Here is a 27,020-nt window from a genome sequence, read left to right on the forward strand (position 1 = left end):
TGAGGCTCCAGAGAATTAACCCCACCTATGCATACCCTTCAACATTTCTCTGATGAAAATAGGGATGTCCTATTAAATGGTCTTCATCATCATCATAATTTTTTACTTATACCTTGCCTATCTGGCTGGGCCTATCAGCCACTCTGGGCAGCTTCCAACAGAATATTAAAAACACAATAAAACATCAAACATTAAAAACTTCCCTAAACAGGGCTGCCTTCAGATGTCTTCTAAAAGTCGGATAGTTGTTAATTTCATTGACATCTGATGGGAGGGTGTGGCATTTGCCCTCCCAGGTGTGTGACATCATACTGGGTTCATAAGGAAAGGGTTAACTAATTGTAAAATGAACCCAAGGGGAGGAGTTAGAGTTAGGGTTAGAGTTGTTAAGAAGTCAGTCTAGAGTTAGAGAAGAGAGAGGGAGGATAAGTCTGTGGGTTGAGTTACCGTAGTCTGATGTGAGAGACTGAGAGAATCTGTTAAGAGGAGTCAGTCAGACAGTTGAGATAATCAGACAGACGGTATTAGGAAGGTATAGGCCAGTAAAGAAACTAAGGTTAAGAAACTGACAAGAAAATTATCTGAAACCATAAACTTGTTAATGCTTATAAAATAAACTTGTTTAATTGGTTTAATTTTAACAACTGTCTGGACTCAGTGTGTACCCAAGAGAAACAGGTTGGTGGCAGCGGGGAAGCGAGCACAGTGGTGGCACAGGGGTCAATAGACCGTCAAATGTCCGGGAGGTCAGCACCAACACTTTGAATTGTGCTCAGAAATGTACTGGGAGCCAATGTAGGTCTTTCAGGAGCAATGTTATATGATCTCAGCAGCCACTCCCAGTCACCACTCTATCTGCCGCATTCTGGATTAATAATACTAGTAGTAGTAATAATAATAATCTCATCTTTTGTTTTATCTTCCAAGTTTGCCAAAGTGTTTCCTTTCCAACAGAGTGCTCCTGGATGTCTTAAAGGTAAAGTAAAGGGACCCCTGACCATTAGGTCCAGTCGTGACCGACTCTGGGGTTGCGGCACTCATCTCGCTTTATTAGCCGAGGGAGCCGGCGTACAGCTTCCGGGTCATGTGGCCAGCATGACTAAGCTGCTTCTGGCAAACCAGCTGGAGTGGTACCTATTTATCTACTTGCACTTGGACATGTTTTCAAATGGCTAGGTTGGCAGGAGCAGGGACCGAGCAACGGGAGCTCACCCCATCGCAGGGATTCAAACCACCAACCTTCTGATCGGCAAGTCCTAGGCTCTGTGGTTTAAGCCACAGCACCACCCGCATCCCTCCCTGGAGGTATTAGGCAGGAACAAATTCCAAGGAGAGGGGTAGGGAGCAAAGGGCATAGGGAGGATGCATAGGGAGAATAACACAGTCAGTCTCCCAATATACTTCAAGTACCAAAACAAACTGACATCATTAAATAGCCATGTTGAGAAAGATACAATAAGAATTGACACACACACCCCCGGGTGCAAACCTTTTGAGCTCTCTTGCACACTGGAGCCAGGCACCAATGAGGGAGTATGCCATGAGGGCTCCTGGTTGCGCCTCCTCCAAAAAATGCACCCGGGATCACAGCCACCCTCCCCCATGCTACGCCACTGCCATAGTGCGAACACAGATTAAAACCCAAAAAGTGGAAACACAGAGAGTACACAGTAAACAGAATTGTGAACACAGCCTGTCACTGAAAATGATTCTGGTGATCTTTAGGCAGTTGATAACTATCAGCTTCTGGGCCAAACCTCCCATTTCCTTTCCAGCAAGTTTCAAGTGAACATGCAGATTTCATTTTGGCTTTGTGAAATCCAAGCCTCCGCTTTTGAACAAAAGACGCAGAGCTCAATGGAAACTGATGGATTTTCTTGAGTTACAACTAGTTTGCTGTTGTTGTTTTCAGCTCAAAGAAGGAAATCAAAGCCAAAGTAGAAGAGGAGGCAAACTCAGCTGGACCTGAACCAAAGTGAATATTTGCACATCCCCCTGAGAAGGAAAATTGCTGAGCTCTGCCTGGCTCTAATGGCTTGTAATTTGCTAACAACGCCTTGAGGCTTGCAAAAGGCACGACATACATCATGTCATAATAATAGCACCTGTCGATGTGAAATATACAACTGCCGCTCCTTTCGGAATCCTTGACACAGAACCTAGTTAGGCAGCAGGAGTATATACCATAGCAGCAGTCACCTCCTCCACCTCTCCTTCCTATTTCTTCTAAATAGCTGCTAACAAAAGCTGGCGCCTGGTCAGGTTGCCCAGGCTTCCCATTGAGCTGGGGGGCCCATTTGCCAGTCATGCAAATTGAAGCTGGAAGACATAATGCTCTCCCAGACTAGACACTGATGTAAATTAAGTTCAGCAAGAATTAGCTCTGTCCCTATTCATGGAAGCATTATGTTGAATTAAGATATATACGGAATTAGGCTCGTAAGAGGCTTGGAGATGTCAGCTCCCTTAAGTTGCTATTATTTGTGTGTCATTTTGCATGGCAAAAAACACTCCACAGTAGCGGGTCTGTTCTGTTTAATCACAAGGAAAGGCACGGGTTCAGTAGAACTCTTATTCCCCACCCCCACCCCGTCTTCTCCACATACCAGATTTGATTAATCTAACAGAATAGCTGAAAGTCAGAAAATATTCTCAAAACTTGGAAAGCTCTGCCTTCCATCTGTTTTCTCTCCTTTCTCTGCTACAGCCTCTGAGAACTTCCAGGTCCTGCATTGAGAAGACACAGTGAAAAACCAGGGCTGAACCAGGATCCCAAGCTAAAGAAGCCATTCCTAACCAGATGCCCTACATTGGCCATACTAACTAGGGATGATGGCAGCTGTGGTCCTAAACATCTGGAGGGCACCAGGTTGAGGATGTTGGTGCAAGGAAAAAACAAGTATAAAAAGGAGAATTCCTTGGATGCCAAGATCGAGGTTTGGGGCAAGTACTCTTTGGTGAGAGAACCCCAGGAGAGATTTAGAATCACAAAATATTCAGCAAAGCATGGAAACGTAGGCTGTTAGACCTATAATATATATCCAAGTTTATTCAAAAGTTTCCTACTTCCACCTAGCATAAAAAAGACCACACATTTGGCAAGTTAAAAATGGTTTACAAATTCTCCAAAGATCAGATTCATATGCTTTTCCATACAACATTCAGAAAACATTACACAGGCAGTAAAACAGTGGTGAAAGTTCCTAAATTATAGTGGCTTTTAAGAGCCAAGTGGTTTGAGCTGCAGCAACCAGGTAAGCCTCTTCACACACTGAGCTGCTCAGGTTTACTGGAGGGGAGCAATCATTTGATTAACTCGTCCATATTGAAGTGAATTAAACCTGGCAGGACAGCTTACTCTATGGTCTTAACCCCTTCATGCATTAATTAGTCTTAAGAGTGTGGTTAAATGAGGGTGGTTATCCCACAGAGGAAGGCTGGTATGAAGGGACATGGGCTGGATCCTTTTGAAGCTACACAGGTCTGGGTTTGGTAAATTCCTGGATGGAATTGACAGCCTGAAAACCATATGAATGCCAACTTTGGTTCCATGTTGAAAGAAAGATGGCATAAATAATAATAATAAGTAAGTAAACAACAAAAAAACATATTCCCTTTGGATATGGACCAAAATAATACTACAGTAGATAGTCTTCTATTGGAATAGTTTTACTCTATTTGTAGAAGAGGCATGCATCCTGCCCACCTGATCTTGTTTGACTCCAGTTCCCATCATCCCAGCCAGCATGGCCAATAGCCAAGAATGATGGGAGTTTAATCCATTGCCCAGCCCAGCCAAACTCTCTTTCTGTTCTGTGCCAACAAGTATGAATGAGGAGTTAAGATCATAAACTGACTTCCTGCACTTCTGGTTTGGCTGTAACACTACTGAATTAATGGTATGAATTCATTTTGAAAATGAAATGAGAATGAAATGAATGAGCCCTATGGATTTCATTTGTTTCGTTCATGAAAATAAATAAATGCATTCTAAATGAAAATCCTTTCTTTCTTTCTTTCTTTCTTTCTTTCTTTCTTTCTTTCTTTCTTTCTTTCTCCAATCTGTTATACATTTGTTTAATGGGATAAAAATATGAAAGTCACTGCAACAGGTCACAATGCAGGGGGAGGGCAGTGAAAAGGATCCTTTATCTATCTGAAATCCAATCCCCTATAGTGATAAGAGAATTCACGGCAATGTCATGCTATTTGGATGAGAAAGACCAAGTTACTGGTAGCAGAACATTAACTAGGGCTCCCATGAAAATCAATGGGGGGGAAACAAAAAATGAAATGGATGCAATTGAAACAACTGGAAAACTAAATGAATTAAATGCCTAAAGTGAAAACTAATTGGGAAATGAAATTATTTTTCCCTTGTGCACTTCTGTGCTGAGCTAAGACTGCAGGAAGCTCCAATAGAGATGTGTCTTTGGTGCTCCATTACATTATAAGCATTTAACCCACTCCTCAGGAATAAAGATGCTCCCAAAGTAGCTCTCAAATGTCAGTGATAAGGGAGGTTTGCAAGCTAAAAGACATGACACAAAAGGCAATGGGAATGGGAGGAAGGAAGAAAAAAGTAAACTCAGGTGCCACTTCTTGGTTACAACAGGAGGTTAAAGCCACAGTGTAATTTCAGTGTGGTGTGTAGTCCTATGTGTTAAGTGTGGGCAATACTAAGTGGCGGCAGCAAGAATGGATAAAAGTTCGTCAATGCACACCCTTTCCTAAATACAGTGGTACCTCGGTTTACAAACTTAATCCGTTCTGGAAGTCCGTTCTTAAACCAAAACCGTTCTTAAACCGAGGCGCGCTTTCCCTAATGAGGCATCCCGCCACCGGTGCCCTTCCACCATTTGGATTCCATTCTTAGACCAATGTAAAGTTCTCAAACCAAGACACTATTTCCAGTTTTGTAGAGTGTATAAAGCAAATCGTTCTTAGACCGGACTGTTCTTAAACCGAGGTACCACTGTAGATAGCTGAGTGAACTCCAGATTTTCTCGTCTAATGAGATTACTGTTTGTATCACTTCTGTGATCCCTAACTCAGTTTCTGTTCTGGCCTCCGAAGCACTGGAAAAGAAGCAAGGAGTATAAATCATAACAGAGTTTACTGAGTACGGACTACACTCAGTTCTTGCTCATATGATAATTTCCTGCATGTCAAATCAGTTGCTGTGCTGCTCAAAGAGAAGCATGAGAACACAAAAACTTAAAATTCCTCTCATCCAAGTTCTGTTAATCCAGAGGTATGTCATAGATTCTCCCCAAACATTTCAGATCCACACTGAGCTTCTTACATCTGCACTGCATCATGAGATTTGCAGTGTTCACAATAGACTAGAAGTTAAAATGGATCTCGCAGCAAATGGTAAAACAATGAGCTTTGAGGAGATTGACATGAAAGGGGGGGTTAGTTTATAGGATTAGACTAGTTATTATATAGCTACTTTAGCTAAATTGTGTGTGTGTGTAAGAAAATGGATCAAGGGACGCGGGTGGCGCTGTGGGTTAAACCACAGAGCCTAGGACTTGCTGATCAGAAGGTTGGTGGTTCGAATCCCCGTGACGGGGTGAGCTCCTGTTGCTCGCTCCCTGCTCCTGCCAACCTAGCAGTTCGAAAGCACATCAAAGTGCAAGTAGATAAATAGGTACCACTCCAGCGGGAAGGTAAACGGCGTTTCTGTGCGCTGCTCTGATTTGCCAGAAGCAGCTTAGTCATGCTGGCCACATGACCCGGAAGCTGTACGCCGGCTCCCTTGACCAATAAAGCGAGATGAGCGCTGCAACCCCAGAGTTGGTCACGACTGGATCTAATGGTCAGGGGTCCCTTTACCTTTACCTTAAGAAAATGGATCAGGTATAGGAATGGAGGTCAGGAGGCCAATGTGCCTCAGTTGATGGACAGGAGCCCTCACAGGCGCCTTCCCCTGAGTCTGAGCAAACAAATGCCTCCCACCACATTTCACCAGTCCAGGAGGTAGCTATGGCCCAAGGAGGTAACTATGGAACAGAGGAGGGCTGCCTGTCTTCAAGCCAGAGGGTTGACCCTTGAAATCTGGACCACAGCCTAAACAGTTGGCCCTGGAGAAGTCTGGACCACAGTCTGCTCCCATCCTTTGTCAGAGCAAACTGCTCACTTGGAACTATCCATGGTCCTGAAACTTCTGGCCAGCCTCACCTCTTCCTCCATAAGATCCAACGTGGAACTTGAACTTGACAATACTATTACAGTAAATGGCAGTATATAAAGTACCCGGAATAAATTAATAAAATGTGTAAATCCAAGACTGAAGATATAATGAGGATGTATCATGTACTTGAAAGTCAGACTTGACACAAGTGACCCCAGATGTACTTGTTTTGTATTGTTAATCACATTTTTATCCCTTATTTATCCAAGGAGTTCAGGGTAGCATCCCTGTTCTATGTTTAACACTCTACTTACATGACCACATTGATTCTCAATTTGACAGGTGCACCATTTGGAAACATTTTTCTGAAAGTAAGACTTTTCAGACACGGAAATATTCTGGGAACAACTGCACTATCATTGCTTATACAGAATTATTTTATTGCAGTTGACCAAAGCACCTAATGCTTCATGGAAACATTTACAGCTGATAATAACAGTTGTAGCAAAAGAGGCCAGGGATAAGGACAACAAGACTTCGTCCTTCAGGGCATGAACTCATTATTGAAAGGGTAAGGGATCACTTTTAATCTCTGTAGAGCACTACACAATTGCTTAGGTACATTATAATGATTTGCTATATTGTCTTCTTTGATACTGGCTGGTACAGAAAACAAAACAAACCAGAACTGAGGGCTTATTCTCATTTTGCATGGACCAACATAAATGTGGAGAATCTAAGTTCCATCTGCTATGAGCATATCAACAGTTGCTGCTAAATTCTATCGAAAATACAACTTGGCAGCACAGTTTTAGCTTACATTAGCTTTTCAATTGTGTTCCAAAATTAGAGGAGGCTCACCAAAATCCAGATGGACTGCACAGTATCTATTGAGTGCTTCTTATTGAGTGTTTTGCTATTTGTGCTAGCTTAAGATTACAAAACCCATAATGTGCTGCGCTGTTTAGGAGCGGAAACACATCCACAAGAGCTACTGTTTATACTGCTTGGAGATCACAAAGGTGTGATTAAATGTGATTCTAAGCATGCAGAAAACATCCAAGGCTTAAAGCAGAAACAAACAGGCAGAACAAGACATTAGGAAGTTACCAAATGATTCCAAGATCTAAATTTAATCACCTGTTTTGTATTCAGCAGGTTGTATTCTTTCTGATACCATCTGCACTATACATTTAAAGCAGTATCACACCACTTTAAATAGTCATGGCTTTCTCCAAAGAATTCTGGGATGTGTAGTTTGTTAAGGGTGTTGAGAGTTGTTAGGAGACCTCTATTCCCCTCGCAGAGCTTGAATGTCCAGAATGGTTAAACAATTCAGGGAGGTCTTCCCAGGGAATACTCGGTCTAACAACTCTCAGCACTCTTAACAAACTACTTCCCAGATGGGGCCCCCTCCAGCCAGTTCTAAAGATGTTGCACAAGGATAATTTTAGGACAAAGGCACAATACTAAAGAGGAACACGTTTCTGAAGCTGCTATTATTTATTGTTATTGCTGTTTATGGAATAAAGGTAAAAGTGTTAATTATAACATTGTCCCACATTTTAAAAAACCACTGAAGGTTTTGCATAAGTTTCCTTCAGGGGTTTTGAATTTGGAATGATTGAGCAAACTTTGGTTGTAAATATTTGTGGGGAAAAGGGGGAAGTATTTATTACCCTGGCTCATGCATTGATTGATCTGATTGATCTTGAGCTTTGCCTCAAAGGCTCGAAACAGGAAACGAATCAGCAAAACAAAATAAGATTTGTTCCAAATCAAATAAATATACTTGCTCTTTCATTACTTCATTCCCATCCTCTAAAACCTAGGCCAAATAAGTAGATAAATGAGAGTGGTCACTTTGAGTCAACCTGTTTGTTGCTCTTTCATACTGATTTGTTTGCACATCAGCTGCTTATTGAACATTCATTTGGATCTGTTTGTGGGATTGCATTACAAAATCTTAAGCAACTGTCATCCTACCCTTTCCAATGCATTTCTCCATTATTTTCCTTTCAAAAAAAGAGTCTGATTTTGAGGGGAAGCAGGCTTGTTACACAAGAACACCAAATCAACTTGAATTGTGCAACTTGAATTTGTCAGTGTGTGATTGGACCCCATCTCCAAAAGAGTGACATTTGGAAAGCACCCAAAGTCACTGCCCCAAAACACTGATGGAGTATGTGTCAGGGTTCAGTCATGTCCAGGCCTGAAACCTCAAGTTACCTCAGAGGAGGAGCAGGGGGAGCAGGACAACGCATACCCTAGATTGCTTTGCAGATGCAGGGAACCCTTCATACCTTTTAGCTACATGACTTAAAGTCTTCACACCGCTTTCCTGGGTTCCCAGCCAACACTAGACACACATTCCTTACCTCTAGGATCAGAGGGGATGACACACCAAGCAGGAGCTCTTGGGCCACTGGAGAAGTGCCCAATTGGCTACAGATGTGTCTACTTAGGAGGAAAGGAAAGCTCATGTAAGCAACAGCCTGGATGACAACCATAAACAGGTGGTGCCTCCAGCTCAGTCTAAACCAAGTCATTGCTGAAGCAACAGCAACCTTGAAGCTCTGGTCCACAGCATTTTCTGAACCGGATACAGTGGTGTAGCGTGGGTTGCCAGTACCCGGGGGTTGGGAAGTGGACGGAGCACGCATGCACATTCAACGGCCTAATGGTCTCTGTGTCGCCACAAGATAGTAGCCACAGAGATAAGAAGAATCATTCTGTTGTCTGAAGAGGTCATTTCCTAGTTTACATGGAGAAGCCATTTTCCATGGAGCCCAGTGATGGAAGCACACACAACTTTATTGAGGCAGCACTGCATGTTGAAATTTTGTGCAATGTGCTTTGTTACATACATAGGTGAGACAGTGGTGTTGTAGTTGTTGTTGTGTTTATTGATGTGTGGCATGGTTTTGATGCTTACTTTTGTAAAACTGAATAAAAACATTCAGAAAGAATAAAAGAAAAGAAATTTTGTTCCCCCTAACAATTTTGAACCCAAGGCAGCCACCCCTGTGCTACACCACTGACTGGATAGCAAACAACATACCATTCAAAAACACAGAGAGATCTCCATCTATTTGCTCCCATGGATGAAATATCAGCCAGTCACCCTAAGACAGAGGTGAGGAACCTCAGACCGCAGAGGTGGGGAACCTCCGGGTCTCTCTAACTGCCCCTCAGAACTCTTTTCAGAACTGCCAAACCCCTCCCTAGCCCTGTTTCAGTTTTTGCCTGGACGAAATGTGCCTTTGAACTCTGATAACACCTCTTGCTTGTCTGCATGGAGGATAGGGGTGTGTGTGTGTAGAAACTAGCCTACTATACAAAGGTAAAAATCACATCCATTGCTCCACTCCTTTTTCCTCTAGGTACCCACCATTAGCACATGGCCCTCAGAAGGTTGCCTAGAAAGCAGTGTGGTCTCCAGGATGAAAAGGGTTCCCTGCCCCCTGGCCCTGCCCTAGACTATTAAATAGCAATCGAACCAGCAAGGGGATGGTTGGCTAACAAAGGAATGGTTGACCAACAGCTGAAACACAGTCTTTAATAGGTCATTACTGATGGATCCCAGAGATTGCAACAGGAATCAGTATAGATGCACTGGGCATTGAGATTTCTCTCCCTCTCTATTTTCTTCTCAATACAAGAGCAAAATTTTGTATCAGCAAGAAAACAGCTCTGGGGTGTACAGTTATAATGAGACTATTATTGCAGTGTCCCGTATCGCTTTTAAAGCTTGCCCTGTGGATCTGATTTCACGACCTCTCTGACCACCATGACCAGTGGTTAGCTCATTTAAGAGAAATTAAAAGTGCAAAGTTAATTGAGTAATATTTTGAAGGCACAAATTCTCTGTTCCCCACATTTTTTTATCCATGTGATTAGATTGGCTACTGCTGTTCTTCACATTTTACTTGTGAGCGTCTGAGATGTGCAGTAGAAACCTATCCCCAAAGGTGAGGGAAAGAATGCAATTCAATTAGGTCAAATCTTTGCAGTTTCATAAATGGAAGTAGGGCAGTCAATTCCAAGAGGGATCCAGGAATTTACTTCTATGAAGCCAGATAAGATTTAGAGTTGATTGCAAGCAGTCAAAACTCTTACTACCAGGACAAATCAGGTGCTTAAAATGAACAGGGCTTTTCCAATGACGATTCAGCCTAACATCTGCAGTGTTTTTTGAGACAGCCTTGGTTGGAATGGGATATAAGAACCAGGAATATTACTGAGATTTGTAATTACCCGATTTGGCACGCAAATTTACTCCTTTCATAATGGTTGAGTGTATTTCAACCCTGGGGCGCAGGAAGGGGGTGCGGACCACCCCCACTGAGGGGGGTGACAATATGCTGGGTAACACTCATCGTGGGGCCTGCAGCACGCCCAAGCCACATGTCTCTCCTGGGAGAGACATGGTGGCTTGGGCACTCGCAGGCTCCGCACTGCCCAAACGGTCCGCCCACTGCCTCCCCACCCCCCAGCTGTAGGGCGGCTGAGTGGAAGGAGGCAGGCAGACTCCAGAGGGCCCGTGGTGCACCCCACCCCATGGGCGACTCATCCCGCCCTCACCCCACCCCTATGGGCAGCTCGCCCCGCCACTGGGTGCACCGCCCCAGGTGCCCAAGCTGCTTCCTCTGCCACTGTTTGAACTCAAGCATCATTTTCCCAAGTCCTACTCTGACTATGAATGCAAAGTGAGATTGTTTGATGTGCGTGGTTGATGTTCAAGGCCTGTCAGGCTGTTTTGTAGGTGCATGCACAAAAGTAATTTAACATTAGCCCCATATACCACATAATTAATTTGTGGGATTCATTACTGTAAGGTGTGTTGATAGCCTCTAGCTTGCGTAGCAACATGGATCACACACACTTATGGAGAATAAATCTATCAATGACTAGGAGCTCCTGCTTGGGATAGTTACAGTGGTACCTCGAGTTAAGTACTTAATTCGTTCCAGAGGTCCGTTCTTAACCTGAAACTGTTCTTAACCTGAAGCACCACTTTAGCTAATGGGGCCTCCTGCTGCTCCCGCACCGCCGGAGCACGATTTCTGTTCTCATCCTGAAGCAAAGTTCTTAACCCGAGGTACTATTTCTGGGCTAGCGGAGTCTGTAACCTGAAGCGTATGTAACCTGAAGCATATGTAACCTGAGGTACCACTGTATATGCAACATCCAGGTTCAGAGGCCATATGCCAATCAATGCAAGCTGCTAGGAGCAATAATTGGAAATAGATCTTGCCTCCATGCCCTGTTTCTGGGAATCCCAGGAACATCTGGATCACTATGAGAAAGCTGCTGGACTGGATGGGCCTTCGGACTAAATCAAGCAGGATTCTTGTTATGTTGTTACATTATTCTTGATGGAAAATCTCATTTAAATTCATGCTGATTGTTGTGAAACTACATAAACTAAATAGCTTTGTAGCTCTATGCTATGAATTGCATTAGCTTGGTGAGCATTTCTTCTCTATTTGAGCCCATTCCCTTATTTGTTTCTTGCCAAGATTTGGTATGGTTGCTGTACTCAGCTGGTGCCAAAACACACACCCAGAGAAAGAGAGAGGCAGAGACAGATAGGTCTTTCAATAGCAGTGAATGTGAATTTGTGTGTGTATGTAGAACAGAGGACTCGGGTGGCACTGTGGGTTAAACCACAGAGCCTAGGACTTGCCGATCAGAAGGTCAGCAGTTCGAATCCCCGCGAAGTGGTCAACTCCCATTGCTCGGTCCCTGATCCTGCCAGCCTAGCAGTTCCAAAGCACATCAAAGTACAAGTAGATAAATAGGTACCGCTCTGGCGGGAAGGTAAACGGCGTTTACATGCGCTGCTCTGGTTCGCCAGAAGCGGCTTAGTCATGCTGGCCACATGACCCAGAAGCTGTACACCAGCTCCCTCGGCCAATAAAGCGAGATGATAATACAGTGGTACCTTGGGTAACATATGCTTCAGGTTACATATGCTTCAGGTTACAGACTCCGCTAACCAAGAAATAGTGCTTCAGGTTAAGAACTTTGCTTCAGGATGAGAACAGAAATCATGCTTTGGTGGTGCGGCGGCAGCAGGAGCCCCATTAGCTAAAGTGGTGCTTCAGGTTAAGAAGTGTTTCAGGTTAAGAACGGACCTCTGGAACAAATTAAGTACTTAACCCGAGGTACCACTGTAAACCCCAGAGTCGGCCATGACTGGACCTAATGGTCAGGTGCCCTTTACCTTTTAGAACAGAGGCAGAAGTATTTGAATGTCTGGCATTTCCCAGACTAGTATTTCCTCATCATGGTGGGTATGTGGCAAGTTTGGATAGAAATATTTCTCCAGTTTTGTAGACATGCTGCCTACCGCGTGTTTTCAATTACTGAATCTCCAAAGTGCCTTGGATTGCTTCACAGGTTCCTGCTTCAGTTCAACACACTTTGGAGAGACCCTGCTTCAAATTGGAGGAGCCCCAAATCTATCTGAAGTGGCACACTTTGGTTCAGAATTGGGGATTCATCTGCATCTGATGCAAATCACTACCCTTACTTCCACCTGCCATCCCTCTGCGGTCCTAGTCTGCATTTGGGAAAAGCTGTATTGGAAAGGGAAGACTTTTTTTCCTGAGACATTCCTTTTCTTCACCTCCATCATGGAAAAAGAAATGAACTTTGCAGAATTTTCTCACTTGCAGCAGCAGCAACAATAGCATCAAAAATGTAGAAAAAATAAGTTGTGAATTATAGGCAAGTAATGTCTACTTAGAGTAGATCCATTTACATTAATGGATTTAATTTAGCCAAGTTATTATTTTTCAGTGGAAAGGTATGACTAGTGTTGGATACCCCTGGAGAAATTCAACAAACTGATAATTCAACAAACTGAATTATCCAATTTATCTACTCACAAACAGAGAATTTCAAGAGGCTACTTGGATGCAGGATACATTCACAATACATGCCCACTGAACATCTGGAAAGGGCTATAGTTTTTCACTCAAAATGCATTTCAAGCAATCAAAATAATCTCTGCCGTGTGTGTGTGTTATGAGAGCTGGATTTTTGTCTGCATCCAAATTTATGACAACCCTGAAAAGATAAAACCCTATTAAAATAATTTGCATATCCACAAAACGGTGATAACATCATCAGACTTCCCACTGATATATTAACCAGGCATAACACTTATTCTTTCTACTCCGAGTCTTAGATAAGAATGTGTGGGAGTTAATAAGGTGTCAACATGACCTGTGTTTCTACTGCATATTAGAGGGGGGGCTTCAAGGAAAAGTTCCAAGTTTCTAAGTAGAAAAGCAGGAATAATGTTGCTAGGAAAAAATATAAAAATCAATCAGTTACAGCAAGAGCAACCCCTCCAAGTGTCCCTACTTTCCAAGGACAGTCCCGGATATACAGAAGCTGTCCTGTTTTTTGATTTGATCTCAGAATGTCCCATTTCTCCTTAGGACATCCCTGTTTTCATTGAAGAAATGTTGGAGGGTATGGAGTTAGACAGGGGCGCGAGTTGCACTGTGGGTTAAACCACAGAGCCTAGGACTTGCCGATCAGAAGGTCGGCGGTTTGAATCCCCGCAACGGGGTGAGCTCGTTCCTTGCTCCTGCCAATCTAGCAGTTTGAAAGCATGAAGTGCAAGTAGATAAATAGGTACCGCTCCAGTGGGAAGTTAAACGGCGTTTCCGTGCACTGCTCTGGTTTGCCAGAAGCAGCTTAGTCATGCTGGCCACATGACCTGTACACCGGCTCACTCGGCCAATAAAGCAAGATGAGCGCAGCAATCCCAGAGTCGGTCATGACTGGACCTAATGGTCAGGGGTCCCTTTACCTTTACCTTTATGGAGTTAGAAGGCATCTGAAGCTATCCCTATATAGGAAAGTTTCTTAATGTTTAATTTTTTTAATGTTTTTATATATGTTGGAAGCTACCCAGAGTGGCTGGAGCAACGCAGTCAGTTGGGCAGGGTATAAATAAATAACAATATTACTGTTGTTGCTGTTATGGAATAGGTAAAAAGGTAAAGGTACCCCTGCCCGTACAGGCCAGTCTTGCCAGACTCTAGGGTTGTGCGCTCATCTCACTCTAGAGGCCGGGAGCCAGCGCTGTCCGCAGACACTTCCGGGTCACGTGGCCAGCGTGACAAGCTGCATCTGGCGAGCCAGCGCAGCACACGGAAACGCTGTTTACCTTCCCACTGGTAAGCGGTCCCTATTTATCTACTTGCACCCGGGGGTGCTTTCGAACTGCTAGGTTGGCAGGCGCTGGGACCGAACAACGGGAGCGCACCCCGCCGTGGGGATTCGAACCACCGACCATGCAATCGGCAAGTCCTAGGCACTGAGGTTTTACCCACAGTGCCACCCGCGTCCCTATTTTCATCTGATAAATGTCATGACATGGAATCTGTGTGGATCAGATTCAGCCAGATACTGAATCTTGAGGTGAGTGGGCTTGTCAGGGACAAAAAGGGATCTCTACAAGGCCAGACATTGGGGTCATCCAATGTAGCTGAATGTTGAAAGATTCAGAACACACAGAAGGAAAAACTTTGTCCCACAGAGCATTGTTAAAATGTGTAATTCAGTACCAAGAGATGTAGTGATGGCTGCTCTTATGTTTCCAGGCATTGTAGCCAGGTCTTCAGGCCTCCTGGAGCTCAGGGGCTTCATCTGCATAACAAAGGACAGAGAGGATTCTAAAACCCACCATTGACATTGTTAGTAGCTGGCAGGCAGCCAATCCCTGCTGAGATAGGGCCAGTGTTGTGATTTGCTAACTGCAGCATTAAGGCGACCTATCACAGGTGGTGTTTGTGTTTTGCCTGGGCCAGCTTAAGGTATATATACTGGGCCAAGTGCTCCTGTTTGTCATTCTAGTTCTTCTGGTTCCTGATGTTCCAATAAATCCTTTTTGAGCTGAATCTCAGTCTTGGGACATGCCTGAAGCTACCTACACTTCAGCTGCAAGTTTTAAAACAGGGATGACAAAGGCATGGAGGGTAAGGCTATCAAATGGCTATATTGCCTCCAGTATCAGGGACAGATTGCCTCTGAATACCAACACAGGCCATTCTTATATTTTTACATTGTGATTATCACATTCATAAACAACAGTGAAAGGGGGGGCGGAGAAATGTTAATTCTTTCCTTCAGTCACAGTGCTGCAGGCAATTAGCATACAATGTACACCATTGTGGCTTTAGTATTTAACATGGATGCAATATTGAGAATTTATAGCGGCTTGTGGACAATAACAGCATTTAAGAGAGAATTTGATGAGGCACTATGGATCTACATTATGCAAATTTATTGCTTGGTTAACATGATTCGGATGGTACACGCTGGCACTTTAAAAAGAAACTGCAATCCAGTCAGAAAGCATAACTGTGCGACCCAAGCATTACAGACAACAAAAAGGGACAATTATAAAAAGGAAAATCTTGGGGGGGGGAGAGATGTCTAACGAGTGGGACAGAAGAAATCTTTGAACCAACTGAAATTGCATCTCACCAAGAAAGAACGGGGAAAGGATACTTTGGTGAGTGAGTTGCTTACTTGATATCTTTTTTGAATCTTCTTTTTCAGTTTCAGTTTATTTGATCTACAGAACTTAAACATCAAATGCAGAATAGCGTCTTAATGGTGTCTTAAGTAGAGATGGGAAGGCCTGGGGACAAACCAAGAAAATAGGGGGGGTAGGGTTTTTTTCTCAAAGCCGTTTTTTGTCTGGAAAAAGTGGGGGGAGGACCAGTTTGATATAGTTTGAATATTCCAAACACTCCCCCCCCCCCAGTTTTTCCAGAAAAAAATGGGGGAAATGGGTTTCCCCCCCCAATTTTTCCGGGGTTTTTCCAGACCTTCCCATCTCTATTCTTAAGCCAACCACAGCACACAAATTGTGTCTTTTAAAATAAAACAAAGTAAAATCCATTTAGCATTGAATGCCAGGGAAACTAAATCTTCCTTCAACAAATTCAGTTTTACTTTATATATATATATATATATATATATATATATATATATATATATATAATAAATCTGTGCCTAAGATTCATTTGCGCTAGCTATCCCATACCTCTTGGTGAGGCTACTGAGGGAGTGGAACCATCCATACACAAGCAGGTCATTTGATAGGATTTTTTGGACCCACCGTGATTCCTGGGGTGGGAGGGTGTTGATTTTTTTCAGGGGTTTCATCTGCAATATGTGCAGCAACTCCTTAAAGTGTGGGGATCCCTACACTCTGTCTTCAAACTAGATCCTTCACTGCACACATTTTATTTGCTTGTTCTTTCCATTTATATCCTGCCTTTGTTCCATTATGAACTACAAAACAGCATACAAAGTGGTTGGTTCCTAGGCAGTCACCCATCCAGACATTGACCAGGTGCAGACCTGCTTAGCTTCAGAAAGATGCTGGATGCACATACCTTCAGACTATACCCAGTTTACCCTCACAATGAGCCTGCAAGGGAGGATTGGGGGTGGATAGTGAGAGATGCTTCATGATGAGGAGGAAGGTCACACTTGAACCCATGTCTCCCTTTTTCTAGTTCAGTTCATCTGCTACATCTTGCTGGTAGCTCCTGGTGTTTGACTATTGCAGCTAAGGAAGCTATTCTATTTCTTATTTTTCAGGTTTGCTACTCTGCCAACAGGACACAAGCAACAACAATAACAGCGACAATAGAAAATAAAACCAACCTGCCTGTAAACCAGCAAAATATAATAGAATCCCAGTTTATATAACCTCACGTATTCTCTGCAAAACAAGGATACACAGTCTGATTTCCTCAACACAGCCCTACCTCCTAATAAACTATGAATGCAGCAGAACTGAGCAATATCTTCTTTACAAAATGCACAATGTAAATTGCGCATAATAAAACCAAACCCCCAAACCCCTCACACAGATTATATTCCCAAGCATAAAGCAAATGGCATGCCTACCATATAACTCAGCAGTTATATGGATTCCTGGGTTGTTAAGGAGGGGAGCCTTTCTCAGACTGCACACCTGTGTTTCTGTCACAAATTTACTTCTGATGGTGAGCAATTTAGTATCAAATGAAGGTTAATTGAGGAATATTTTAATTGCATTATATATGTTCCTCATGAGAACATTGTTGTGACAGAACCCAGGAAAAAAATTAAGGAAAAGATAAGTTGATTGGAACCGTACACACAATGCATACTGGGTAAATGCATAGTAATGAAGTCATAGTAATGAAGTTTTTTTCCATTTATATTGCTTATTAGTCATAGAGTAGTTCAGTTCCACTGAGCAATGGGCCTCCTGCTGAAGCTGCTTTACGGGCCAGTGGTCCTTCTTGCCAAGGGATGGGGAGCCTGTGGTCCTCCAAATGATGCAGGACTCCAGCTCTCATCCTTTATGAACTTTGGCTGTGCTGGCTGATGCTGATGAGGGTTATGGTCCAACAACTTCAGCAGGGCCCTGTCCTCATCCTATTGTCTAGTCTGGCTGGTATTCAGAACCAGAAGTCTTTCTCAGCCAGCACTACTACCCAAAATACTTCTTTAACATTAAACCTGGGATTAAACCTGGGATTTCTGTATGCAAAGCATATAGATTTTCCATATAGGCCATTGCATCAGGGTCAGCCAATGTGATGCCCTCAATATGTTGAACTAGAACTCCAATGAACCCCAGCCAGGGATGGTGTGAAGTGTAGTTCAGCAACATCAGAGAGCCGGAGGTTCCCCACACCTGTTCTAGATGCTGTTGGACTACAACTCCCATCAGCCTCAGCCAGCATGGCCAGTTGTCGAGGATTATTGGCATTGTAGTCCAACATCATCTGGAGGGTGCCATGTTGGTTATCTGTGCCTTAAATATTCAAATCAAAACCCATGCAAAACTGATTTAGAAAGATTTGATGCAGTCATTTATGAGCAGGGGGCATTTATACAGTTATTTACCTCTGCCTGGAAGCAACAGTAAAATCTCAGTAAGAAATAAAGAAAATATTGTGGTTAAACTTTCATGCATCCACTTATGCACTTGATGCAAGGCATTACTCTGCTGTCCTTCCCATTTAAGCATTCTCCCTACCAAGAATGAAGTTTGTAGATCAAGACGCTTTCTAAGCACAAGGTCATTGATTAGTAGTTAGAGCCCTTCTTTCTTTAGAACTACAAAATTCTCTTTAATGTACCATATTTTTCCGTGTATAAGACTAGGTTTCCCCCCCAAAAATAGTGTCAAAAATCAGTGGGCATCTTATACAGGGATAGTGCCAAGGGTGGACCGGCGATTGGTTGTTGCCCCCAAAATAAGGGGCGTCTTATACATGGGGGCATCTTATAGATGGAAAAATACGGTATTTGTGAACATTAAAATTTCCAGAGCATTTCTAATCACAGTTCTAAGTCTTCTGCATTTCTAATTTCTTATACATTTTATGGGCACGGACAAACTTAATTTATTTCAGAATAGAATATATTGTTTAGGCACCAAGACTTCCTAAACGTCTTCCAGGGAGTGGGGACATGTTTCTTTAAAATCTGAGAATATTTCACATCATCTTTTCCTAGCGCCATTTATTATATAAGGTTGGAGTTTGACTTTGGGGAAAACAACACTCAATAACAGTACCAATGAATGCATATTATATCAAGCAGAGAAAGACAAAATATTCCCACCCACCCCCCAGTTGTTCCTGGACTACAAATCCCAACACTCCCCTGACTTTCAGACATTCTGGTTAGGACTGACTGGGGTTGTAGTCCAACAATATCTGAAAGGATCAGAGACCTAGCTTGTAGCTTCCTTCCACTATAAGGAGTTTAAAGCACAGTACAGTGGTACCTCGGGTTAAGAACTTAATTCGTTCCGGAGGTCCATTCTTAACCTGAAACTGTTCTTAACCTGAGGTACCACTTTAGCTAACGGGGCCTCCTGCTGCTGCCACGCCTCCAGAGCCCAATTTCTGTTCTCATCCTGAAGCAAAGTTCTTAACCCGAGGTACTATTTCTGGGTCAGCGGAGTCTGTAACCTGAAGCGTACGTAACCTGACGTGTATGTAACCTGAGGTACCACTGTAATACCCCAGATACTCCATCCTGTTAGGAAACCAGGCAGCTGCCTATACAGAGTCAGACCATTGATGCATCTAGCTTAGCATCATCTATGGTGACTGGAAGAGGCTCAGGGTTTCAGTGGGAGGAACATTCCCAGCCCTACCTGGAGATGCCAGGATTGAACCTGGGACATTCTGCATGCAAAGCAGATGCTCTGCCACTAAGTTACAACCCTCAGACCCCAAATTCATAGTCAGAGAACTTTTTGTGGGGTGGGAGGAGGAGGTGGTCACCAAAATTCTCCAACCATTTTCAGGCAACCTGGAAAAGCAAATTATCCAAGAATTTGTCCAAGAATTTCTCATGAGGAGAATTTCCAGGGGAAATTCAGTCTTGATCTCTTTCCAGCAGATAGATGTCAAAGGTTTGACATGAGAAATCAATAGCAGTAAGTTTGAGTGGAATCCTGTGGTTCCTGCTTAATTTCGCTATTCATTTGCACAGCAGAAAGTGCTGAGATAGGTTGAGATGCTTCAGGACCTAGTCATGGTAGCTATGGAAACCCACCTGAGACTGGCTTTGGGCCCAGTGCTTTGGAACTGTCACTGTGGAGGATGACTGGTCCTGGTGCTTTACATGAGAGTGGTCTGTACTTCAGAGCTGTTGATCATGACTTCAACCCGAAAGCATGAACTCTGGGCACGTTCCAGACATAATGAGCAATTAGCTAACATTTGTAAAGGGCTTTGGAAGACGGTAAGTGCTGCATCAGTGTTAAGTATTGTTATTATCAGGGTGGATTATTTGCCATAACATTAGAGCTGTGTCAAAAGGGCTCGGCAGACCTGGATGAGCATCTTATGCAAGCATACTTAAAAACCTTCAATTGCCAAAGGCCTCAAAGGGGAGACTCTTTGCAGAGTGCTTCTCAAAACAAAGAGCAGGGTAAGGAGGAAATCTGGCTCAGACTCTTGTCAAACATTGGTGCTGAAACCAAATGGATGGCTAAGAATTTATAAAAATGGAAGAAGAAGGCATGCAAGGCTCGATCAGTTCAGCTCCTGGGCTCCTCTGCCAACCAAACAGAATGGCTAATGGCATTCAGCTCGCGTGAGGCAGCATAAAGATGAAACTTTACAATCTGGGGGAAGAGAGTGTACCAAGGCTAGTCTTGAAAGAGACACTTCTGAGGAAAGAACTCAGTGTGCCCCTTGAATGGGTGTTTCATTTGGAAGTGCCCTGGCAGGTCCCTGTGAAGCAGCAATGAGAAGATAATAAATTCCATGCTAGGGGACTCAATTTAAAAGTATTCTTGCCCATCAGCTTCTGAAGTCTACTATGAAAGGGACTAGGAGTCTCCGATCTTTTGTTAGGGAGCTCATTGACCAGCCAGTTCTGCAGCTATAGGTCAAATGCCTGATGGTAATTTTATCTTGGTATATGATTAGATATGATACAAAATAAATCATTCCAGGTTCCCTTCCTCTTCCCATGAATCGACCTGACCTTCTCTCCTGCACCTCTTCTCTCTCCCTCTGTTTCTCCTCTTCTCCTTTAAAACCTGTGTGTGGCATCTTCAGTCCATTCAGCCAGGTCACAGAGATGAAGCTGTCAGGGAATGCCTGCAGACATTGGCTGCTGCCCGACTTTCTGCATTGCCTTGTAGGCCTGTTGGGATACAATAAAAGCCCAGCCCAGACTCTTGGATTTTCCAGCAAAGAACATTTGCCAGCAGTTAAATCAAAGCACTTATGCTCCTTCCTTGGGTACTGACGCTATAATATCAAAAGCCACACAGACATCCAAGAGAGTTTTAAACAACTAGGGGATGCAAACAGTTATATCATTCTCTTTATTGTTTGGCTGCCTTATATTTTGACATCGTTGCTTGAATGGTGCTCCTGTGGCCCTGAGACTGATTGGTGTACAGGTAAAAAAAAAGCTTTCCCTTTTCCTTGATGTGGTCTCAGTTCAGGAAGAACAGGGGTCTTGAAGTTGTCTGTGAGCAGGTACACCATTCACTCATTCGCTTTCCCCTTTACAGGGGAGTTATTGTATTTCTATTAATATTTTAGTGATTATTTCTAAATTTGTCTCTCCATAAATCAGCATATGAAATTTTAATGTAAATCTGTACACTATATATAGGCAGGCTTTTTTTTCCCAGCCAGAACTTGTCGGAACTCAGTTCCAGCACCTCTCAGGTGGGCGCCATTGCCATTATAAAAGAACAAGAGTTTGTGGTGAGTTCTGGCACCTCTTTTTCTGGAAAAAATAGCACTGGATGTAGGTATGTCAGGAGGAAGTCATTTGCATCCTGTCCTGTGTTGCAGTCAGTGCTGTATCACTATTTGCTGTGGCCAAAACAAACATAACTGATCATGTAATTAATTAATTACGTAATTCGTTTCAATGTATTTCAATGTAAGGGAAACACCAAAAGCAATGCAGAAAACAATGCAATGAATTGCATAACATTTGCAAACTGAAAAGGAGGGAGGAAACCACATTGTGATAACAAATATCATCCCTATTTGCTTCTGTGATTTTCTTTCCTCATCTCAGATAAACATGCAAACTGTGGCAATTCCTACTCCCATCTCCATTTCTGATTGAATTTTCCAACACTCCTACTCTTCTGCATTGGTGGGTTGTTATTGTTTTGTAAAATGCAAATAACCACCTTGTGATCTACACTGGAGGATTCACAGTTGGGCTTTAAGAAACACATTCTTGCCCTCTGATTTGGTTTAGGGCATTTCTGTGGTTCTCATCCCCTGACTCAGAAGCTGCAGTCAGGTGCTTCTCCCCTGAATTTATCCTCCATCCCAGCATCTTCTTCCTCCCTGAGCATCTGACCAAGGCTGTCACTGATAAATAGAATCTGACTGAGGCTACATGCATGCAGCCCCAGCATGCAGCTGCATGCACGACTGGCTGTATCTAAATCATGGAGTGTGACATTCTGTCTGATTAAGAACTAGGCACTGGGCAGTCCATCTATAAGAAGGGGGAGCAGGTTCTCCTTGAAATGTTTGTTTACATGATGGGATTCTTTGAGACAGAGGTCGCTGAGATCTCCCAAATGGTTGTCATGGTCTTCTGAATTCTAATTATCTGCTCCATGATCCAATGAAGCTCAGACTGAATCTACTGGCCCAAACACAACCTTCAAATGTAGACTGAAGCACTGTTGATTGAGCTTTGAAGAGAGTGTAGGTGTATGAGAGAGAGATCTGCCCTAAGCTCTACCTCCAGCCGCTGATACCTTCCAAAGTGGGCTCTAACAAGCCAGCCCCATGCTTTTCATCCCCGCCATCAACACCCAATTAAAGGTAATTCTGCAGGTGGACTTGTTGAGCGCTTCCTGGCCATGCTCTTTATCGTATGCCGATGATTCTGAAAAGAAATCCAGCAGAACTAGAATACTGTTTGAGCACAATGGTCAAAGCTAATAGGCAGGCAAGCGTGTGTGACTAAAAGAGATCAGTGTCTGTGTTCAGGATACAGTGGAGGACCAGACTTCTCTTGGTGATGAAGGAGACAACACAGGCATGCAATTGAGGAGAGCTGTCGGAATAGTTGTGTAGAGGTAGACCGGGTGGCTTCTGCCTTTGCTTTCATTTTGTTACTCTTATGTTAATCTTTCTTTGCCCGTTTCAAAATGTTCTCATTCACTTTGACAGAAGGCTTCTGACTTCAGTCCAAGGGAATCCTAGAGGTATCGCCAAAGGGCCATGTACAAGGGTCAATCTACACAAAATGTTTAATATGTTGCCTACAACTCTGTGTGTGTGTGTTTTCTCAATCAAAGTAAGTGGCAGAGGGCCTGATCTGGATTAAGACCACAGAACACAGAGAGCTTTCGTCCTTCACTCCCCAGCTATGACCTGCCCCCTGAACCCCCCCCCATATGTCACTTAGCAGCGGGGGGGGGGGGGCTTCCATGGGTGCCAATGAGGACTTATTTATTATTGCTGGCTGTTGCACAGGGGTAGCATGACTGGGAAGGAAAACAGTAAACCTCCCATTCATTCCCTTATGCACAAGAAGTCCAATCCAGTTTAGGATTGGAGAGAAAGGTAAAGGTTTAATCCTCCGCATTCCAGCTGTGACATCCCTGTAATTCTACTGATGGTAAGCAATCCCCCCACTGACACCACGGTGAAGAAGGTCTCTTTGTACCTACTTTTGGGTAAACAAAAATCGCATGCATAGCTGAAGGCTATTAAAAGAAACGTGTCATTTGACCTTACCAAAATTCCCAAGATAAACAAAGGAAGCTGTACAGAGAGCTCGCCCATTTCCCTTCTCCCATAGATCTGACTGATGAGGTTTAAAATCCCCCTCCTTTGGAAAGATATAATAAACCTCTGCTCAATCATCGCTGCAGGAATACAGCATCTTCTCAAAACCAAAGGCAATCAAGAGGCATTAAGCAAAAGCTGGCAAGAAGGATTGAATGTAACATAACAAACAATTAGAGAAAATGTAGAAGAGATGCATGTTGCACCAGGTCATAGAAGACCAGAATACAAATCCATGCTTTGACATTAAGCTTGGACCAGTCAACATCTTTCAGTCTAACCTACCACACGGGGGGCGGGGAGGGAGAGGGAGAGGGAGAGGGAGAGGGAGAGGGAGAGGGAGAGGGAGAGAGAGAGAGAGAGATTGGGATAATATGTACATGTCTGCTACCTTGACTCCTTGTCTAGAGGATCAATGTGATTAAAACGCAATTAACAAATTAGGTGATATTAGGAAATATAAGCAAGGGCTAATACAAGAGGAAGCAACCCTTTACTATATCATGTGGATGTGACAATCTTCCCCCCATTTCTTACAATGTACCCTAAGGACATCTAACCCCAAAGTTCTTCTCCTGAAGGAGGAGTGAGCAATTGCTAATGTGGACAGAATCTCTGCCATTATTCCTTTCATCCTATTGTTGTGTCATTGATTTGGTTAGCAGTCAAGTGGTCTAATCTTAAACTACACTGGCAGATGTGTGGTTACTCTCTAGATGCTTCAAATGTCCCTTCTTGCTACATGCTAGCTCTGATTCCAGAGGTAATCCAAAACAAATTGACTGGACAGGAGTATTGATGAACAATATTTCATTACAGATAGGTAGCCGTGTTGGTCTGCCATGGTCAAAACAAAATAAAAAAATTCCTTCCAGTAGCACCTTAAAGACCAACTGAGTTAGTTCTAGGTATGAGCTTTCGTGTGCATGCACACTTCTTCAGAAGAAGTGTCTGAAGAAATCTGAAGAAGTGTGCATGCACACGAAAGCTCATACCTAGAACTAACTCAGTTAATATTTCATTAGGTAGCTTTATTCCATTATCTAGATTAGCACCCTGAAGGGATGGGAGCTATCATGATTCTAGAAGTTCATGGAATCAGGCAGTAGTTTGGAGACATGAGCAAATGGTGCCATCACAAATTGCAAAGTCCATAAGAAATAAGTCAGAACAGCATTGTTTGCAACGTTAGTTCCCTAACATTCATTACACTAATACTGGGTCTAAAGTCTAGTTTAGATGCTTATTATCCTCATATGAAAACAAGAAGATCCCTGCTGCATCAGGGCTACCAGGCTAAAGGGCAACCTATTCTCACAGTGGCCAAGTAGATGTCTATGGAAAACAACAGCAGTTCCCCCTCCAGTCATTTCCAGTAACTGGTATTCAGAGGCATACTGCCTCCAACAGTAGAGGCAAAACACAGCCATCACGTCTAGGAACCAACGATAGTCTTATCATTCATGAATTTGTATTATCCTCTTTTAAAATTAATCCAGGTTGGTGGCCATCACCACCTCTTGTGGGAGAGAATTCTATAATTGTGCATTGTGAAGAAGTCCTTTCTTTTGCCTGTCCAGAACTAACTATCCAATATTCAACTTCACTAGATGTTCAGCATCTCCCAATTGACTTTCTCCACATAATTTTATACACCTCTATCATATCTCCCACCCCTTATGCTCCTCTTTTTCCAAACTAAAAAGCCCAAATGCCAACAACCTTGCCTCATTTTGGTTGCTCTTTTCAGAAACTTTCTGGCTCTACTATCCTTTTTTGAAAAGGTGAGGAAAGCAGAGCTGTTCCATGTGCAGTCTCACCTTAGATATGTATAACTGCATTATGATGCTTGCGGTTTTATGTACAAGCCCTTTCCTGATGATCCCAACATGGAATTGCCCTCCATCCATGTGATGACTTGCATAAGCAAGGTCATTGCGGTAGATCATATGGATGCACTGATTGTACCCACTGGTGTCGCCACAACAGACCTATATGCATAGGCAGCACATCATTGTATTAGCCTGTGCTGGGCCTGGGGGTAACCCGTGAAACGCAGTCCAGGACCGGTCCAGAATCCAAAGGTTCCACTGAGAGTCAGTCCGACAGGGCCAAGGCAGGACACAAGGCAGGAAACCAGGCAAGGACAGGTACAGTATCTAGCATACAGCAATGTTGCTCCCGCAACCTGGGAGGGGGGTCCAACAGCCTTTTATCTTTGTTGGGGTAACGGCCTGTCCTGATCCCCCGGTGACTCACCTCCCTGTTTCACCTGAAGGCGAGCACTCCTCCTGCGACTACTCAGGTCTCTCCTTCTATCAGACCTTAGTCTCTGCAGCTCGGGAGACGTCGGTGGGTTACTACCGTGCTGAGGTTCCCATGAGGTTCTCCAAGTTCTTCCCCTACCACTGACACAGCCTAGGGGTAGCTGGTATTCACTTATTTTCCTTCAGAAGCTGCTTAATGGCTTCCTCTTCTGTTAGACAGCTGTCAGCTGGAGCTAATGTATTACTTATGCTATAGGCAGACTGACCCTGAATGCCACACTCTTATTATCGAGATCCTTGATACGATTCTGATTGGCTGTACCTAGCACTAGTGAGCCCGGCAATCAATGATGTGGAAGTAGCTCTATGAAACACTGCAGGCATCTGTTCGACACAGAGATGCATCTGGCTGGATCTTGCTGTTTGCTGCATATATTAAATGTTGAAGCTCAGGTTCGTTGAGTGAGATGCCAAATTCTACCTGGTGAGCAGCAATTTCAGAATGTTTTTCAAAATGAATAGACTAATTGGCAAAACCTCTTATTTTGATGTCCCACACTCCTGTGCACTGCTCAGCCTGTTCGCTTGCATCACATTAAATGCTTTGTTCATGCAGATGGAAGAGACATCATCTGAATGCTAAAATGGGGGAGTAAGGCAATAGCGCTTGGGGTACGTGCAATCTTTCACCTGGAAGGGAGCCGCCCAATTTTCCCTTCCCTCCACATACTAGTGCTCTGCACTGAATTTGACCAAGGCCTGAGTTCCGAGCCAAACTGAGTAAATTAGGAGGGAGAGATTTTACTTTCTTGGGTTCCATGATCACTGCAGATGGTGACAGCAGCCACGAAATTAAAAGACTCCTGCTTCTTGAGAGAAAAGCAATGACAAACCTAGACAGCATGTTAAAAAGCAGAGAAATCACCTTGCCAACAAAGGTCCGTATAGTTAAAGCTATGGTTTTCCCAGTAGTGATGTATGGAAGTGAGAGCTGGACCATCAAGAAGGCTGATCGCTGAACAATTGATGCTTTTGAATTATGGTGCTGGAGGAGACTCCTGAGAGTCCCATGGACTGCAAGAAGATCAAACCTATCCATTCTTAAGGAAATCAGCCCTGAGTGCTCACTGGAAGGATAGATCCTGAAGCTGAGACTCCAGTACTTTCGTCACCTCATGAGAAGAGAAGACTCCCTGGAAAAGAACCTGATGTTGGGAAAGATTGAGGGCACAAGGAGAAGGGGACGACAGAGGACGAGATGGT

The 27,020-nt window shown here is 43.5% G+C and overlaps 1 long non-coding RNA gene across 1 annotated transcript in view; it reads left to right on the top strand.

Moving 5' to 3' along the window:
* Positions 1-16,928, top strand: part of LOC309331916 — a 37,198-nt gene extending 20,270 nt beyond the window's left edge. The window contains exons 2-3 of the long non-coding RNA XR_014152012.1: positions 6,587-6,710; positions 16,781-16,928. This is a non-coding gene — a long non-coding RNA (uncharacterized lncRNA). The remainder of the gene's footprint in view (positions 1-6,586; positions 6,711-16,780) is intronic.
* The last annotated feature ends 10,092 nt before the right edge of the window (positions 16,929-27,020 follow it).

This window comes from Podarcis erhardii (assembly GCF_964252035.2).
Source record: "Podarcis erhardii genome assembly, chromosome: 16".
NCBI classification, from domain to species: domain Eukaryota; kingdom Metazoa; phylum Chordata; class Lepidosauria; order Squamata; family Lacertidae; genus Podarcis; species Podarcis erhardii.